Source organism: Lolium perenne, chromosome 2 (genome assembly GCF_019359855.2).
Source record: "Lolium perenne isolate Kyuss_39 chromosome 2, Kyuss_2.0, whole genome shotgun sequence".
Lineage (NCBI taxonomy): Eukaryota > Viridiplantae > Streptophyta > Magnoliopsida > Poales > Poaceae > Lolium > Lolium perenne.
The window spans coordinates 20,442,129-20,454,721 of NC_067245.2; the positions used below are offsets into that span (position 1 = coordinate 20,442,129).

The 12,593-nt window shown below is 44.8% G+C and overlaps 1 non-coding gene across 1 annotated transcript; it reads left to right on the plus strand.

Moving 5' to 3' along the window:
- The first annotated feature begins 2,192 nt into the window (after window positions 1-2,192).
- On the plus strand, window positions 2,193-8,023 carry LOC127328270 (uncharacterized). The gene is made up of 3 exons (XR_011751416.1): window positions 2,193-5,182; window positions 7,099-7,207; window positions 7,640-8,023. It is a non-coding gene; the product is annotated as an uncharacterized protein (transcript).
- Window positions 8,024-12,593: the final 4,570 nt, after the last annotated feature.

A 12,593-nucleotide genomic window follows, 5' to 3' on the forward strand; every position in this document is an offset into this window, starting at 1 on the left:
TTCCCATGCATGCAACATGGCTGGTTCATGATCTCCTTGAAGGACGGCCCAAGAATGTGTGAGGCAGCGATCGGTCTCCCTTCGATCCTACCGGAGGCTTCCACGCTTCCACCTTCCCTAAATGGCTGGTTCTTCAGAACCCGTACACGGAGTGGATTTAGGGAGAAGAGGTGGCATTTGGTTGTCTGGGAAGGCAAAGTTGGGCCCATCCTTTGACGCGGAGATGGCCCGACGTCGCAGTCCCCTTTGACGGATGCCAGCTCGTGGGCCTCAACCTTTCGCCTGGGTGACTAGAATACTAATGTTGAATCTGGGTGACTAGAATGCCAGCTCGTGGGCCTCAACCTTTCACCTAGATGCCAGCTCGTGGGCCTCAAAAACTTATTAACATGCAAAATCAGAATCATTAGATACATCATGAACTATATTTTCATATGATTTATATACGATATAATATTTGATGATAGATTTTTTCTACTCCCTCCGATCCATATCAGTTGATGCTAAAATGAAAGTATCTACAACTAAAATGTGTCTAGATACATCTATATTAGCATCAAATAATATGAATGAGAGGGAGTAAAAAAATTGATTACATTTTACTTGCATTGATTTTTTTTTTTAAAAAAAATCCCACGGTGGCACATGCTGGTCACGTTCATAGACGTCAAAGTTGAAGCTCGGCTCGCTGTAGATGGGCACGAGGGTGGAGATGAGTGTGGTGCTCTTTAAAATCTTTCTCGGGGCTTAAAGTTTTGTGCATATTCAAAGTCTCAATACACACCATTAGAATACATTCCTAGAAATTTTCAGTATAAATTTTCTTCTATATACATACACAAAGGAATTAAGCAAAATTTTGGTTGCGTGAGTTTTTAATCTAATTTTTGTTCTTCTTCTGTTGCAACACACTGACATTTTTTGTAGTTCATTAAAAAAAGAGGGAGTACCAAACTACCAATTCGAGTTCATATGTGTTACTACCATTATTGTCCAGAAAGTTATTCAAATTGAAAGACATTAACTTAGAAGAAAAGTTAGAGGTATATTTATTTGTGAACGGTGAGCGGACGAAGTATGTGTATGAAACTATGAATAGGAGTCAAGCCCGAGTCCGAGTCACCGACAGATATGTACACGGATCGACGTCGTCGACCGCGAGCTGATCCATATATACAGTGGTACTTATCTTCCAGGTATCTCCCAAGAAAACCCAGTAGTAGTTATTTTCAAGATCGATCCAAACTTTGTGCGCAGAGATCGAATAGGAGAAGTATCTGCGCGTGATCGATCATCGATGGCGAAGCAGCAGCCATGGGTGATCCAATTCAACGGGACCAGCAAGCCGGCCCTCGTCGCCCCGTTCGACGGATGCCGCTCGCACGAGACGGACATGGCGGCGCTGCAAGAGAAACGGTGCCTCGGCAGGGACGGAGACTGGTCGGTCATGCTAGACGAACTAACCCGCGAGTGCTTCCTCATGAGCTTCGCCGGTACTATGAACTGGCAGTCGCCCACGGTGATCTCTCTCCCGCCGTTGCCGGAGGACACTACGCCACCGTCGTACCTCAGCTGCGCGCTCTCCAACCAGACCCCGCCCAACTGCACCGTCATGCTGGACTTGGCCAGGGAGAAGTTCCTCCTCTACTGCCGCCCCGGCGACCAGGAGTGGTCCCGTCTTCCGGTGGAGTTCGCCGAGAAGGGGGACGAGTTCGACGGCCCTATAACTCCTGGCCACAAGGGTAAGGTGTACGCGACGACCATGGTATCTGTGGTGGCCGTCGACTCGTCGGGCCCGGCGCCGGCGGTCGAGAGGACAGATATCAGGCTCCCATCGCCCTGCCCCGTGCATTATGCCATCTACAAGTGCTTCCCCGTGCCGTGTCCCGGTAGCGGCGAACTCTTCTTGGTGCGCTGCTGCAGTTTTAGCTTCCTGGGGGACTTAGCGGACGCCAAGATTTTCCGCTGGAATCAACAAGACAATGCGTGGGAGACTGTCGAAAGCATCGGGGATCGGACGTTCTTCGTGGGCAGAAATTCTTTCGTGGTTCCATCAGCGGCTGAAGCAGGAACCCAATCCAACTGCGTCCATGTCCTGAGCCAAATATATGATGAATCCCAAATGCTAAAAAGTACTCAGATGTTATTTGACAAAGCGAGCACTCGTTTGTGGGCCGTCGGATGCGCCTGATCAAGCCACGCGATCCGCTCCGTGCCGACAGCAGGGGACAGCGACGTGCAAGGGTGGCCCACATTCCCCTTCACCCTCAATCCTCACGGAGTCACGGCTAGTACAGACCATTCCAGCGCGGTAGCCGCCACGCTCGCCCTCTCCGCCGCGAGGGACATCTGCTTCCGCCGCCGACCCCTCCACTCCATAGACGGCCTCGCCCTTCAGAATCCCCGCCATTCCTGCCACGAGCCCCAACCACCAGCGAGACGGCAGATCGGGATGCACACCGATGGCCGCGCGCCTGCCCGCGTAAAGGTCCTCACCTCCCGACCCCGTCTCCGGCCGCCGCCGCCCGACGGGATGTCGGCAGGCCAGCCGCCAAGGAAGCGACCCTGCCGCCGCCAGACCAGCACATGGCCTCCAGGCGGGTCGTCCCTGACGAGCTAGCGCAGATCGGGATCTCTTTTTTTTTTTTTTTTTTTTTTGAGGAATGATCGGGATCCCATGGTTCCAGGTGGCCGACCTCCTTGCCGCTGCCTCCCAAACTCTGCTGCAAGAGCGTAGCTACACCTGTGCTCTGAAGGTAGATGCCACACCATCTTCTGTTTATTCTCTTCTTCACAATTGTTATTGCAGATGCCATGACTCTATCACTCCTATGTTTACCCCAACTCTAAAGCCATCTGCGTGTGTAGAACTAGCTTATTTAATCCCTTACATGCTTATCTACATGTGTGTGGTATTAGGATTGTATAGCACGGATGGATTGAACCGCATGTAAGTGAGAGCAGCCAGCCTAGGTGCGTGCAGTAATGTGGGCGTAGATGTTCATGTTAAGAAGGTTTAGGGAGAAAAATACACCTATGATAACAAATGGCTGCAGGGTGAATACTGATCGAATCACCTTCGGATGTTGTTGATGTACTAAGCAAATTCGGACACAAATTAATCGCTAATTAGTAATTACACCACGATGATTTACCTCTTTCTCTAGCAACGCTGTCTCCATGGAGGAGCAACACCCTTCACTGCTCATCGCGGCACCCAGGCTGTCCGCGCACGGAGGCAGCGTTGGGGAGCAGCAAGGATGCACGGCGGCGGGTTCAGGACCGATGCTCGGATGATGTCGGGGATAAGAACGGCTACAGATGATTGCTAGGTGCATCTCGCCGCCTTATCTTCTGTTAAATCGCTTCAACTCTCTTTAGTAGAGTTGCTAGTCACTTTAGTTAAGTTGATTATTCCCGGTAATTAAGTTCATATCCTTAAGTAAGTTGTTTACTACTAATTTTTATAAATTTTTGTGTTGATACAATATCCATGCTATGTTTCACTTTAGTAGAGTTTCTACTCGCTTAATTAAGTTGATTATCCACGATAATTAAGTTGCTCATGCCCTTAATTAAGTTGTTTACTGCTCATTTTTATCAAGCATCGAGCTTCCTGAATTCCCTTCCGCGCTGCCCACTTCGCAAGCGTTGAGCTTCCCCGATCCCACCCTGAGTTGCCCACTTCATAATAAGGATTTAACCTGAAAGTTCATTTCTGATACTTCTAGGTTTTACTTGCGTGCTTTTGTAAAAGTTATATTAGGATCACACCTACGTTGTTCAATACTTTCTTGCGAGTTGTTTTGCTTCTTCCTCCCCTTTTAACTAAGTTGCTTTTATCAATACAATTAAGTTCGTTCCACCATCTAACTAAGTTGCTTTTTGTCAACATCCTTACAGTTTTTGAGTTACACCAAAATGCCCCTCAATAGTATACTGATTTAAATAAGTTGCTTCTTTTCATCTGGCTAAGTTGCATTGTTAGATTGGCTAAGTTGTTTTTCTGACTATATCACATAACTAATTTACTTCCCCAATGCATTTAATTTTTGGTTAAACAACTAATGACAATCCTGAGCTTAATAATGACCTTGAATTAGACACTTGCTTTTCTAGCAGACAAACTTGAATTCTAGAAAAAAAAAGACACACAAGTTCTCGCGTGCGTTTAAAGTTGAAGCAGAAGCATGGAACCATCCAGTGCCTTGTCCTGAAACTTGTCAGCATGTTCGTGTTTAGGATGACAGACAATTATGGGGAACTCTAAACTGCTACGAGATGGGAAACTGAAGCCACTGAATTCATGAATCAATAGTATGGAATAACGAGTGGCTCAGCTCTGGATGTTACTCACCACTACCTAATAGTTTTGATTGTAAGTCAAGCTGGACAGACTGGATGTAGTTATAGGGGGTGTTAAGTTCTTCTGCCTCCTTTTTGATTTATATGGATAAGTTGTCTAACAATTTAATTAAGTTGTTTTGAAGTTAGTTTTAAAACATGGTTAAGTTGGTTTCTGAAACCAACATAGTTGGTACTCTGTGAGCATGCCTGAGTTGTCTTTTATCTGCTAATTAAGCTATTTTTTCAGCTCCATTATTAAGTTTGCACCTTGATTTACATTAAATTGCAGTGTTCAATATAGCTAAGTTGTGTACTGGAATCCACCATAGTTGTATTTCCAGTAAGTTTTATAATAATCCATTTAGTTGTTTGATCGGCGTGGCTAAGTAAATTTGTGTTTTATCCTATGGTTTAGTAAGTTGTATACTGGATTTTATTAAGTTGTTTTTGTCCAACATGCTTAAGTTGTACACATAACCTAAACAAGTTGTTTTTGTCAGTATGCTTTTAGTTCGTATTTTTATTTTCCAAGTTGTATATTGATCCCTATCTTCCTCTATCGCCCCCACCCCCTTCTCTCTCTCTCGCTTCATGTCCCCATTCCTCTTCCAAGAGCACACAAATGGCTAGGGTTTCTCCCTCAGATCTTCTCGTTGTTGAGCGAGCGAGCGAGATGACTTGAGTTCATCGAAGGAGGTCGAGCCGCATGGTAGGGGCAGCGGACTGCGAGAGGCACGCGTCGGGGAGGGGGGATTTGTCGTGGAGCTCTAGCCGTGCGTGACGGCAGGGGCTTGGCGACCAGGATCCATGCCGGAGGACTACATCGACTACATAGGTAATCCGTATGCTCACACCTCTCAATCCCGCGAGATTTGTTCTGTTGAGAAGTAGTTCGTACTTAGACTATGGGGATTTCAGCTCTCGGTGCATATTCCCTGCCCGTTTTTATGTGTACTTGGCCCCGTTCGTGCTGAGTCGGCTATGTAAGATGTACATATCCTATAAAAATCATCACGATGCCCATGATTTAGCTAGGTGTTTAATCCTATAGTGATGTGGTCAAACGAAATCCTATTTATAGTGAGCATTCATGCGCACGTTGTTGCCATGTATGACAAAATTCACTTGTGAGCAATGGAGGCTTGTCACATTAATCGTATTCCCATCCAGCTAGCACTTATTCTGCATTGTTGCAAACACGGCTATCTGCAAGTACCACTTTACATTCATGATAATTCGTATATGCAGAGTGGACATCTTGTATTTTTTTAGCTGTCACATGTTTATATTTCGTAGGAGAAGTGAGTATTTTCACTATATGTATAGATGAAATGTTTTCTCAAGGGTATCTCTATAGGAGAAGCAAGATGAATCTCCATAAAATACAAAAGATATGTAAAGGGTGCCCATGCTAATTTATGTTCAGAATCCTATAAAATTGTTTATGAATTGACCCATTCTGCAATGTCGGCCTTCTTGTTCCTCCGTCGGTGGTCACCTGCTCGAGCTGCTGCTGCCCGCTCGAACAGAGGTGGTCAATTTAAATTTGCTTTTTGACTAAATAGTTAAGTTGTTACTGATTTTCAATAAATTTGATTGTTCATCATGCTTAAGTTGGTTACAAAAAATAACTAAGTTTCTTCTTTTGCCTATTACGGTTCAACATGCTTAAGTTGCATACTATTTTTAATTAAGTTGTTTGTTCAACATGGTTAAAATGTGTATTGCATATAGCTAAGTTTGCTTTTCACATCATGGGTTTAAGTTGACACGGGTTTTTCCTATGTGGTATAAACCTACCTGTAGCTTTTTGAGCCTTTTCTTTTTCATCAACATGCATACGTTGGCTCATGGTTTTAATTAAGTTGTTTTAATTGTTATGGTTAAGTTGGTACAGAATTTAGTTAAGTTGATTCTTAGCAAAAGAAATTGAATAAGTTGTGCTTTACATTATATCTAGGTTTTTATTTCCCTGGGCCAACCTATACAAGTTAGCTCTTGTTTTTAAGTTAGTTGCCTTTGTTAGTATGCTCAAGTTTAAAGATGAAATTTGTTAAGATGGTTTTCCTGTTAGTCGTGTTTTTCTTTTTTCAGTTTGTGCTTCACATTGTAGGTAGTTGGATACTATTGTTTCCTGACTTGCACGTGCCATGAATATTTTGTTGCTTTCTCTCAGTTATTAATTTTTTTTCTCCCCATAAATTTTTCATGATTTTGGTTTGCGGATTTTGTTGCACACAAACTGAAATAGAGACTGCCTCAGCTCCTTATGTTACTGACCACTACCTAGTAGTTTTGATTGTAATAGAAAAACTGGACATATTATAGGTACTTATAGGGGGCAGTTTTAGTTTTTTCGTTTCCTTTTTAAATTATACGGATAAGTTGCTAGCAATTTACTTAAGTTGTTTTATCTGTAGGATTAAGTTATACTAAAATGAATTAAGTTGATTCCTTGATCATGCTTAAGTTGTATGGCATTGGTACACAATCTATCTAGGTGTTCCTTTCGAGCATCATACATAAGTTGTCCACTGGTTTAATTATTTGTCTTGCCAACATGAGTAAGTCGAGTAGTGAAATTAATTAACTTGTTTCCTACAGCATGCTTAAGTTGTTGGGTATTGGTACAATCCATCTAGGTTTTTGTTTTCGAGCGACATGCATAAGTTGGTCACTAGTCTAATTATGTTGTCTTGGTCACTAGTCTAATTATGTTGTCTTCTAAACATGCTTAAAGTTTTTATCTAGGGCCGCACACCAGTACCATCTCGAACACGGTGGTGGAGGAAGCCATGGCACCTAGCCCGAGCAGGTGGCGACACCCACAAAGCCTAGCGTGAGCGCAAGCCTGACGAATGTAAGTTTCTTATCCATTTACTTAACATACTCACTGATGATTTGTTAAGTTGATTTCTGGTAATGTTTAACTTGGATAAACATTGATGCCAAATTGCTTTCTAGATAGCTGATAAGTTGCTCACTTTACTATTAAGTTGTTGTACCAAGTAGCTGCTAATTTCCTGGGTATACCACATCATTTATATCCAGGGTGCGGGTGGATGGATCTAATATGCACAAAAGTTCATGCTTGCTTAATTTTGATTATTGTGTTTTAGGAACATATTTGTTCCAGAACCCTAGAGACATGTGGATCCTAATCTAAGAGTAAAACAAGAAGACAAATAAAGAGGGAATAGGGGAAGCTAGGTTACTGTGTTGTGAATACCTACATCGTTTTGTTTTACTTTGGATCTAAGCCTTAAATCATGGCAAATCTGATGAATTGCAGGTTCAATGGAGATCTGCGAGAGAAAGAAGAGAAGAGTGCTACGAGGGACGTCACGTGGTCCTTGGTTGTAGTTGCCCCTTGCGAGCTAGCTAGGAGGACACCAACACGTGAGGGCTAGTCCCATGATGGCGTTCGGGAAAATGGTCTACGTCTGGATTGCATATACGTAGTATGTTTTTTTTTCTGGGTGAGTGTTAGGTGAGACAAAATAGCATCCGGATGCTGGTTGGGGCAAAAGAGCATCCGGATGCTGGTTGGGGCAAAAGAGCACCCGGATGCTGGGATATGCAAACCAGCACCGGATGCTAGCTAGGCACGTCCTGAATCCCAAATTGGGTATTTATACTGTGTCTCTGGATGATATGACCATTAGGTTCAGCATAGTCGAGGGGTGTGATGATGAGGAAAACGCGTTCTGGGCTCTTCCCACTAGGTAAGTCCGAATTTACTGATTTCATCGATTAGAAGAAGTATTTGTCTGCTCGACCGACTTTGGAGACGGACAGATATTCAGTTCAGTGGAGGATGGCGTCTCCTCTAAGCAACCTCGCTCCGCCCTCACCACCCGCCGCCGCGCCGCCCCCACACGCCGCCGCCGTGCTGTTCCGACCTCCGTCACCGTCTCAGCCTCCTCCCGCCTCTACGTCCGACACCCTGTCGGGGGATTCGCGGCCGCTTTTTGAGAGCGCAGCAATCTTTCGTTTTGCGCGTGACGGCTACATCCTTCGATCTCCTGGATTGATTGTTGCGGATCCACCAATCACCCGATTTCTCGATCTGAACCGTAGTTTGATCACTGAATCTGCTTTTGATGTTTCAGGGGTTTGCGTTGGGGCTACGCGGGAGATCAACGGGATTCAAATCATCTTCGGGCCAGAAATCGGGAATGGGTTGGACCGAGATTTTCTGGGTCGAGCCCAACGATTATCTGCGCTTCGATTTCGTGAATGCGCGGTCGTTAATCCACGACATGGGTTCGGAGCTCATTCGGTTTTATCCATGGCGGATTCTATTGGGCTTCAGCCCATCACTGTTCCTACGGAGGCTCGGTTAACCTTCCTAGAAGAGAGGGTCAGAGTTAACCCTAGATCTTTTTCCACGGGCGCAGTCGTCTTCGTCTCGTCGCCTCCGTCTCCCAGTTCTGATCTCTCCCACCCACCTCCGCCGCGCCGTTGGTCCGGGACGGTCGCCGGAGATTCTAGATCTTTCGCCCATGTTGTTACGCAGCCTCGGATGGATAGAAGATTCGGGGGATCTCATCGATCTCCCCCCAGGCGGAACTCCCCTCGCAGCAACTACTTCGGATTCAGGCCGAGGGCTGGATCTGACGCTGAACGTCGTGATGAACAGCGACGCTGGGAAGACGAGCGCCGCCGTGAAGAAGATTGGCGTCGTGATGAAGAGACTCGTCGTCGAGATGAAGAGAGGCGACAGGCAGATCAGGAGCGCCTCCGCTTCGAAGAGCGTAGAAGATTTGAGGAGCGTCGTCGCCTTGATGAAGATCGCCAGCGAGAGGCCATTCGAATCTCTGAGAAGACGGCGCGGGAACGCGCCCTTGCCGAGAGGATTCGCAAAGAGGAGGAGCTGCGCACTCGAGATCGCTGGGCTCACCGTGCTGAAATGGTTCCTGGTGGTACATCCAACCAAGTGTCTACTCGTTCTACAGATGTAAGTCCCATTGCCTCATCCTTGCCATCGTCTAATGCCGTAGCTGCAGATACCTTAGCAACTGAATCTCGAGCTCAGCCGCAGAATAGATCCATCGCTGTAGCAGATAATTCTCAAACTCTTGCCTCTCTGCAGGAGCCGGTGGGGTCCTCTGTACCTCCGCCTGCTCCTGTCTCCTTCCCGCCTGCTGCCAGGAGATCAGATAATCCTTCCAGGAAACTTGGTTCTGATGATTGCTTGAACTGTGGTGGTGAACATCATGTCTCAGTTTGTCAAGAACGTGACCCGTGGGAGTATAAGGCTCCTTTCTTTGGTAGTGAGGAATTCGGGTCTGGTTTTTATTCCATCCCTGTGCCTGAAGAAGATAACTATCCTGTTGAGCAACTCAATTATGCTCATATAACTGTGGAAAAAGGTGAAGTGAACTGCAGAAACATTGAACACGAATTCAATGTATGGGCTGAATCTATGAAGATCAATTGGAGGTTCTTTGCCAAAGAGGTTTCGGCTACTGAGTTTAGAACCAGATTCCCTTCTGCTAAAGCCATTGAAGAGTTAGCTCACTTTTGGAAATTGTTTATGAGGACTGTTCCTGGTGCTGTCATTAGCCTGGAAAAGTGGGCTGGTGATATTGAACCAATATCCATCATGCAGGAAGCCTGGTTCAGGATCAAAGGGATCCCCATGAAGTTTAGGAACAAGTCTACAGTTTTCTATGCTGCTAGTTTGGTTGGTAAACCTCTTGCTCTGGACAAGAACTATCTCAGGCACTTTGCTTTTGTGAGGGTTAAGATTGGTAGTCAGGATTTGGCTCTAGTCCCTAATTCTAGAATTGGGGAAATTAAAAAAGGCTTTTATGAATTTCAGTACTCTAGGGAGCTGTTTGACCCCTCTACAAATGCTGGTAATAGAACTGCCATTCCTGTTGACACACAAGGTACTGAAGGGGATCAAGGTACTCCTAAGAGACAAAGAGTGGGACTGCAGGAATCTGATGCTGGTTCTCAGTCTGCCCCTCCTAAAGTTTCTGGAAATCATACTGGTTCTCACAGGCAAAAGGTGTTACATCCTTCTCCTTTGGCTGGATGCAAAGAGACTGGCAAAAGGAATCTGTTTGAATTGGAATCTACCTACAATCTGAATGAGGCTCTAGCTTCTGACAAGGTTTCCCCTGTTCTTCCTGAAGTTCATAGACAAGTTGTTGATGCTCTGGCCTCTCTGCCTTCACAAGTTGGTGAGGGTTCCTCCAATCAGTCAGAGGATGTGTCTTATAGACAATTCATCAACTCTCTTGCCAGATCAGGCAGTGACAAAGCATTTACAATTCAGAAGGAGTATAGAAGTCTCCTAGACCCAATTGCTGAGAATGTGGGAGAAAAAAGTGGACACTATGAGGAGCTGGTGGACTATGATAGCTCTGACAACTCACAAGCATCTGATACTCCTTTTCTGTCTCAAGGGCAAGGGATTCTTACTCTGGCTGCCCCCATTATTGAAAGAACTGATGAATGCTCTCAGCCTGATCCTGATACTCAGGAAGATCCTCTCTCTCAGGTTGATAATCCTCCTGTTGCTGCTGCATCTCCAGGTGGTGGAAATCTCCCTAATACTGGTGCTGGTGAAGACCAACGTCCACATCCTGCCAGGATGAGCTCCAGGATTGGTTCTTTGGGTGCCCATAATCTAAGAATTGACACAAGAGCTATGGAGACCACAAATGCAAACAACATTCCAGGTACAAATTTAAACTCCCACAATTCCTTTGCTTTGCTTGATGATGATGATATTCTTAGTAGAGCCTTAGAAATGGGTGTTGATACTACTTCCCTTAGTCTTGAGAAAGTCAATTATCTAAAAGACCTTGAAATTGCTAGACATGCTATTATTACTGTGCAAGATTCTGCAGCTGTTTCTGACAATGTTGATACTCAACAAGCCCTTTTCCTTGGGCTTGGATCTGATCAAAGTGACAGTGATAAGGATGTGAATGAAGATGATTTCACTCCTGTACTGTCCAAAAAAAAAGAGATCCAAGAGGTCAGCTTGCAAGATAGGGAGAAGTGGATCACTGGTAAAATCAGGTGATGCCATGGTGGGAGCACAGGCAAAATCATGTGCTGCCCAGGTGAAAGCTTACAATTACCACCCTTTGAGTGGGATTGTAGCTGGATCCAGGAGGAGAAAACAAAACCCCAAGTATCTATGATAGGTGCATCCATGAATTGGAGAGGAGTGGGTAAGAAGGGTATGAGTGTTTTTTTGACTGACTTAATGAAAAATCAACAGCTTGACTTCATTGGTCTCCAGGAAACTATCAAGAAAGATTACTCTCCTGCTTTCTTCAGGAGGATTGACCCTAGAGGTGAGTTTGACTGGAAATGGATCAGCTCTGTTGGTAGAAGTGGGGGTATCCTGGGTGGTTTTAGGCTTTCCAGGTTTACCATTTGTGACACTTCTGTTGGAAAATTTCACATCAAGGTGACTTTGTCTGACTTGAAGCTTTTGGTGAAATGGTGCTTTGTGATTGTGTATGGTGCTGCTCAGAGTTGTGATAAAGAAGAATTCCTTGTGGAGCTTGGCAATGTTTGCAGCAATCAATCCCTACCACTTCTGGTAGGAGGAGATTTTAACCTTTTAAGATTTTCTTCTGAGAAGAATAGACCAATGAATCTATCCAAATGGTCTGCCATCTTCAACTCCATTATAAACTCCTGTGCTCTAAGAGAAATTCATATGACTGGTGGGCAATTTACTTGGTCCAACAATCATGCAGATCCTGCCTTGGAAAAATTGGACAGATTCCTTATGAGTAGTTCTTGGGAAGATTTGTTTCCTCTTGTGAGAGATATTTCTGATCACAACCCTCTGATCCTGGATACTTTGGACATCAAGGTGAGGAACAGAGACTTCAGATTTGAAAAAAGATGGCTCTGTGAGGATACTTTTTTAGATAGAGTCAAGAGAAGTTGGAGCAAACAAGTTTTTGCCACTAACAGTCTAGAAAAGCTGCAAAAGAAATTAAAAAATGTTAAGATGGCTCTAAAAGGCTGGGGGGCTAATCTGAGAGGTGCAGATATTAAGAGGAAGAAAGTTGTCAGTATAGATCTAAAAAATCTTGAAGATTTGGAAGAAGCTGGTCTTCTATCTCCAGATCAAAGAAAAAAGAAGATTATGCTGCAACAGGAAATGCTGGAAATCCTTGATAATGAAGAACTTTTTTGGAGGCAAAGATCCAGAGAAAATTGGCTTCTCCAGGGGGATTGCAACTCTGCTTTCTTCCATAGAG